Genomic DNA, 7,407 nt, shown 5'->3' with positions numbered 1-7,407 from the left:
CACGTTGAGATCTAATTTGTCATATATAAGTATTGCTTCTCCAGCTTATTTTTCATTTCCATTTGCCTGAAAGACCTTTTTCCATCCCTTCACTATCAGTCTGTGTGAATCCTTTGTTCCCATGTGGGTCTCCTGTAGACAGCAAATATATGGGTCGTGTTTTCTTATCCATTGTCTACCCTATGTCTTTTGATTGGGGCATTTAATCCATTTACATTTAATGTTATTATTGATAAGTACATATTTGTCGTCATTTTTATTCTTAATACTGTGTTTCTTCTTGTCTTTCTGTTTCTTCTTTTTACAGCAGTCCCTTTAGCATTTCTTGGATTGCTGGTTTTGTGGCAATAAACTCTCTTAGTCCTTTTTTGTCTGTGAAGCTCCTGATTCCACCTTCAATTTTGAATGATAGCCTTGCTGGGTATAGTATTCTGGGATTCAGTCCCTTGGTTTGCATCACTTTGTATATTTCATTCCATTCCCTTCTAGCCTGGTATGTTTCTGTTGAGAAATTTGTCGATATTCAAATGGGAGATCCCTTGTATGTAACTTTTTGTCTCTCTCTGGCAGCTTTTAAGATTCGTACTTTGTCGTTGATGTTTGTCAATTTAATTATTATGTGTCTTAGTGTTGGTCTTTTTGGGTTCATCTTGTTTGGGACTCTATGTGCTTCTTGGATTTGCGTAGTTTTTTTGTTGCCAATATTGGGGGATTTCTGTTTAAGCCTTCCATTGTGTTCTTTATTGCAGCTATGTCATTCTTCATTTCCTCTTGGTTCCTTTTCATATTGGTGACATTCTCATTCAGCTCCTTATAATTCTCATTGAGCTGTGTGTATTTGTCATTGAGTTGCGTGTATTTGTCATCCAGCCATTGGAACATTCTTATAATCATCACTCTGAATTCTTTCTCTGAGAAGTAACTTGACTCGGTTTCATTTAACTCCCTCTCTGGTGATTCGCCTTTTCTTTACCCTTTGCGAATTTCTTTTTTGTCTCCCATGTTTTGCTCTAATGTTTTAATTGTTTCTGTGTCCTAGATTTGACTGTTTTGCTACCCCAGTTCTTTTGAGGATGGTGCTGCTGGTGTGATCTCTCAGGTCTCCTGAGCTTGGTAATCTAGCATAGCTCCCTACTTGAGCTATTTGGATTTTCTTGATGTAGGCCTGTGAGCTGGAAAGGTGCAACTGTGGTGTCCAGATGTCAGCAGCCAGGGAAGGGGATGTCCCATTTTTTTCTGCCTTACATCCTTGGTTGAAATTGCACATGCCCAGCAGGGGCTCACGGAGGTACCCAGGAGCTGTCTGTCAGGTTGGTGGGGCTCAGTAGGCCTGCACACTGGAAAGGCATGACTGTGGTGTCCAGAGTTCTGTAGCTATAGGGTGGGAAGACACAGTTTTTGCTGCCGGGCCTGTGGTTGTATACACACGCTCTGTGTCAGCTCACAGGGGCACCTGTGGTGTGCTTGCCAGTGTGGCACCCTGGAGTACTCTGAAAGGTACTGTTTGAAGCCAAGCGATCGAGGCATTTGTGGGCAGGTATCCAGGACTAGGGTATTCAAAATTTCTACTGCTGGGGCAGTGCACCCTTGTTTAGATAAGAGCACGCCTATGGAGCAGTGGGCTCAGGAGACCTGAGCTCTGGAAAAGCATGACTGTGATGTCCAGAGTTCTGCAGCTGTAGAATGGGAAGACTCAGTTTTCATTGCTGTGCCTGTGGATGGATACACATGCTCCCAGTGGCAACTCACAGGGGTATCCGTGGTGCATTTGCAGCGCGGACCTCTGATGTACTTTGAGGGGCCTTGGTGCTGAAATTGTGTAACAGCATCTGTTAGCAGTTATTCAGGAAGAGTCAATCCAGAATTTCTGCTGCGGGGCAGTGCACCCCTGTTTGCACAATATTGCATCCTGAGAGGTTTGCAGTGGCTCCCAAGATCTGCCTGTGGGGTGGTGGGCTCCAGATGCCTGCCTGCTGGAAATGAGTGTCTGTGGTGGTGCATTGGCAGCGCGGAGCTCTGACGCACTCTGAGGGGTCCTGGGGCTGAAGTTGTGCAACAGTGTCTATTGGCAGTTATTCAGGAGAGTGAATTAAGAATTTCTTCTGTGGGGCAGTGCACCACTGTCTGTACAATATCACACTGAGTGGGTGGCTCCCAGCGGCTCCCAGGGGCTGCCTGTGGGGTGGTGGGCTCCGGAAACCTGCCAGCTGGAAACTCGCGACTCTGGTTGTGCGTTTGCAGCATAGAGCTCTGATGCACCCTGAGGGGCCCTGGCACTGAAGTTGTGTGACAGAGTCTGTGGGCAGTTATTCAGGAGAGTGAATTCAGAATTTTTATTGTGGGGCAGTGCACCCCCGTTTGCACACTATCGCACTCGACAGGCACTTGCTGTGGCTCCCAGGGGCTACCGGTGGGGTGGTGGGGCTCCAGAGGCTTGCATGCTGAAAATGTGCAAATGTGGTGCCTGGATGTCTGCCACTGGTGACGGGAAAGCCGCACTTACTGCTGCAGGAGCAATGCTTCTTTGGAGGTGGAGGTCCTAGGGTCTGAGAGTCCATGGGTATGGCTGCAGGATTTGGGCTGGAGTGGCTGCTGGGTTGCAGGCAGTGTCCAAGGGCTGTCTGGATGGTGGTGTTGATGAGTTCCTAGATGAGGTTGCTCTCCTCTACAAGATGGCATGGGCCTCTCTCTCATCATTGATGTTTCTATCTCCCTCTTTCTCTCCTTTCTCCTCTGAAATAAATAAAAATATATTTTTAAAAAGTTAAAACATACCCTATTTTTAAAGCATTCCATTCCTAAGTATTTGCCACAAAGAAGAGGAAATATATGCACAAAGATTTGTGCAGAATGTCCATAGAAGATTTATTTGTAATAGCCTCAAACTGGAAACAATGCTAGTATGTAGATGATGAAATACCACTCAACAATCAAAAGGAAGAAATCGTTGATATGACTTAGCATGGTTGAATCTCAAAATAGTTAAGAAAAATGAAAAAAGATGGGAAAAGATTTCTTGTATGATTTGAATAAAATTTTAGAAAATACAAACTAATTTTATAGAAAATTTTAGAAAATACAAACTGACAGTAACCAGTTTAGTGATTGCTTTGGAGACTGGGGTGGGGTGGTTTACAAAGCGTCACAAAGAAGTTTTAGGGATGGTGGCTATGTTCACTATCTTGACTGCTGATGGCCCTGAGGGTGTGTATCTATGTCACACTCATGAAATTGTACTTTAAACGTGAGCAGGTTATTGTATGTCAATTATATATCAGTAAAGCTATAAAAAGGAGAAAGTATAATGAGAAACCTATTATTGGATATTCTATTTTTCATGATTTTACATATGTATTTAATTTCCTTTCCTGGCATTTTACTTATTACTATCATGAATAAAAGATTTTCTGCAAATATATGCATTTTCATGTTTGATGACTATAACCCAATATTGTTGTCTATATACACTGCACTGTGCACTGGGTCTCCAGGACTTATTTCTTGTTCCCTAAACAGCATCTCTCCTGTTTCCCCAAATATGTGTTTTCTTACTTGCCTTCTCTTACCTCTTTATAGGCTGCACGTGCAGATGGGGTGGGGTGGGGACTGCTGTGCAGTGAGGCAAGCCATGAATGGCACAGGCAACCAGCAGGTCCTCAGAGAGCAGGGAGCAGGGCCTGCAGAGAGCAGGGTGGAGCAGGGCTCACAGAGAACAAGAAGAAGGGCCTGCCAGTCACCACAGCCATGATCAGGTCCACAGAGAGCAGGGCGGAACAGGGCCTGCAGAGAACAGGAAGCAGGGCTGGCCAGTCATGGCAGCCATGATCAGCATCCCCAGAGAGCAGGGTAGAGCAGGCCTGCAGAGAGCAGGCCAGAGCAGGGCCTGCCAGTGCTTCAGGGAAGAGCAGGCCCACAAAGGGAGCGGGAGCCGAGAGGCAGGGGTGTGTGCCCAGGCCACCACTACTGGGAGACAGCCCCCAGCAGTCCCATCTTTGCATGTCAGCTGCAGAGGAAACACCTTTTCTTACAGCTCATTGACTAATCTCCCTGTAAGCCACTTTCTGTGTTCTTGATAAAATTGGTAATAAGAATCCAAGAAGGTGATCTAGGGTTTTTCCACCTCACTCCTGGAGGAAAAAACAAAGGTCCACAGCTGGAGGAGCTAGGAAATGTCACATCCAGCCCTAGCCAGTTTAGCTCAGTGGATAGAACCTTGGCCTGCGGACCGCAGGGTCTGGGTTTGATTCTGATCAAGGGCATGTATCTAGGTTGCAGGCCCCTCCCTGGCCACGGCCCAGGTCAGGATCATGCAGGAGGCAACCAATCGAAGTGTCCCTCTCACATTGATGTTTCTCTCTGTCTTTCCCTCTCTCTTCAACACTCTAAAAATCAATGGAAAAATATCCTCAGGTGAGGGTAAAAAAAAAAAAGAAAGAAAGAAATGTCATATCCTATGAAAGAGACATCTTGAAAATGCCTAAAGTAAGTTGTCATTTTTTTGTGGTGAAGGGACTGGAGTCCATGTTGATGAAAACACCTTGGTGGCTGGCAGTGGCAGCAGCAGCAGGGTGATGGGGGTGGCACTTTCCACTGATTAGCTTGCAGAGGGAGGACAGACTGTGGTTTAGGCCCGCTCTGGGCCTAAGCTGTCAGAAGGACATCCCCTGAGGGCTCTCAGACAGTGAGAGGGGGCAGGCTGGGCTGAGGGACCCTCCTCCAGTGCATGAATTTCATGCACCAGGCCTCTAGTATATTAATAAAGCTGTAAAAAAAGAAGAAAGTATAATGAGAAACCTATTGTTTGATTTTCCACTTTTTTCATGATTTTACATATGTATTTAATCTCCTTTCCTGGTATTTTACTTATTATTATTATGAATAGAAAGTTTTCTGCAAAGACATATATTTTCATGTTTCATGACTATAATCCAATATTGTTGTCTATATTCACTGCACTGTGCACTGGGTCTCCAGGACTTATTTCTTGTTCTCTAAATAGCATCTCTCCTGTTTCCCCAAATACATGTTTGTTACTCGCCTTCTCAGTGGTCTAACATTCCAGGGCCATGTGTTGCTGGCTCCTGGCTGTAGGTGAGCTCTTCCCACTGGTGTTGTGGCTGAGGAGATCCTGTGTGCCCCAGAGGTTGAGTGTGGCGAGGGCATCCACTGGGTTTGAATGACCCTCTTTTCATTGTTGCCCTTATCCTGTTAGAAAATAGCTCTGTTATATTTCCAAACAATATATTTAACAACTTCAGAAGTGTTTGTGTAACAATTGCTTCTACATAACAAGAAAATATTCTATAATAAATGGAACAATCAGAGAAAATTAAAAAGTATAGTGGATTATTAAGTTAATTATAAAATGAAAATATAAGTGTAGTAACAAAAGAACAACAACACCCTTTTTGGCCATTCTTACTCATCTATCCTTCTGGATAGTTCTTTGCATTCACATGGTCAGCTCTGTAAAGTCCAGTAGATTTGATTATTACTTTAAATCTTAGAATATGGGACTTCTTTGCATTAACTCTTTTACTAATATGACCTCAGAGATGTTCATAATGTCCTAATAATTCTACACATTTCTTGATACGTGCATTTAATGCACCATTTCTCTCTAATTGCAGCTCCAGGTTTCTTGTTGGCCTTCTTAGTGAGCCAGTCTGCTGGAGACAAGTGACGTTGCCTCACATCTGCTCCTCATTGGTTGGAGAGGAAACCATTATATCCTCAAGAACAGCTTCTATAATGTCTCTTTGTCACCAATGTCTTTGAGTGTTGGAATAGATTTAAATGACAGACTTTTGGGAAAGGGAAATAGTTGTAGGAAGCCTCTTTGTACGTGTGTTTGTATAACCTGTCCTGGCCTCTACAAGACTGCCCTGATCTGAGAGGGAGGCAAAGGTCAGCAGGATGAAGGGACAGACACCACATCAGATCTCCAAGTCACATCAGGCCCTGGATCTTAAACCGGGGGTGGCCCTGCACCAGCAAGAATTGCAAGAATACAATTGTGCCCTGCCCAATGACGAGCACATGTTCTGAGAAAAGCGTTGTTAGGTGATTGTGTGAACATCACAGAGTGCACTTACGCAAACCTAGGTGGGAAAGTCTGTTACACACCTAGGCTGTAAGGTCTAGTCTGTTGCTCCTAGTCTAAAAACCTATAAAACAACACGGTATTTAATCAATCTCAAGAGAAAATTATACAACGAAGAGACTCAGTAAACACAAGATGCATGAGGCTGTTGCCAGCTGACACAGCATATGGTTTCACAGCCTACCATATTTTTAATAAGTAGAAAGAGTACAGTCCAAAATAGCAATAACATTGTAGTATACTAAATACATAGCGGTCACTTATGATCATTATTAAGTGTTATGTGCTGTAGGTAACTGAATGTGATACACTTTTATTGGACTGGCAATGTGGTAGTTGGTTTACACCAGCACCAGCACGAACACATGAGTAATGCGCTGTGCTACAATGTCCAACCCTTTGACTTTGCTAGATGATAAGAATTTTTCAGCTTTGCTATAGCCTTTGGAACCACCGTGGTACATGTGGTCTGTCATCACCTGAAAGGAATGCAGCACATGAAGTGAGTGAATGTAAGTGTCAGTAGCTACGGCATTTCCCTTTTGGGACATCAGGAGGTAGGTCTCACAAGAAAGGGGTCAAATGAACATCTTTCATAAGCCAGCTGTGCCCTCGTCCTGGCTCTAATCAAGAACATGTTTGATGAGTCTACTCATTGCTGAGTCGCTGATTCTCACAGCCCTTAGGCCAACCAAGGGTTCCAGGGAGTAGTAGTGGATAAGAGGGAAATGGGGCTGGGTTTAGGAAAATGTGCCCCGTGTCTCCCCAGCTGCCTGGAAGCAAATTCCTCTCTCAGGGAGTCTAGTGGAAAGGCAGAACTCGAGTACAAAATGGCTGCTGGTCCAGTCCCCCCTCCCTTCCTATTTCTTTGAGGAGGAGACATGACAATAATCACGATTCACATTGACAGATGAGGATACTGGTCCAGAGGAGGTAAGTAACTTGTGTGGTGTCACGTTAGTAAACAGTGAAATCACAAGTCAAGCGTAGGCAGTGTGGTTCCAGAGGGGCAGGCTCACTGCCTTCCTGGCCCCTGGTGGCTTTAGTCAATGAGATGAAGGAAGGCGGGTTTGCCTCTCTTCCTTCACTTCCCCCACATCCAGCACCAGACCTTTCTCAGGAGATGGACATTTGCTAGGTTGTTGCTAAGTTTCTTTCTGTCAGTTCCCTAAAGGGCAATGTCTGGGTGACCATGTCTGTGTTCTTAGTACTTAATATAATGCCTGGTATTGATGGGGGGAGGACTTATAATCTGATAGATAGACCACCTGAATTAATCTGAAAAATAATCATATTATTTTAAA

At 44.4% G+C, this 7,407-nt stretch overlaps 1 pseudogene; it reads right to left on the bottom strand.

The window, feature by feature from the left end:
• LOC102760980 overlaps nt 1–6,579 on the bottom strand; it is a 7,806-nt pseudogene extending 1,227 nt beyond the window's left edge.
• Between the last annotated feature and the right edge of the window lie 828 nt (nt 6,580–7,407).

The sequence above is a fragment of the Myotis davidii genome, unplaced genomic scaffold (genome assembly GCF_000327345.1).
Source record: "Myotis davidii unplaced genomic scaffold, ASM32734v1 scaffold1408, whole genome shotgun sequence".
NCBI lineage: Eukaryota > Metazoa > Chordata > Mammalia > Chiroptera > Vespertilionidae > Myotis > Myotis davidii.
The sequence above is the reverse complement of the archived record's forward strand: the minus strand, read 5'-3'. Positions and strand labels throughout refer to the sequence as shown.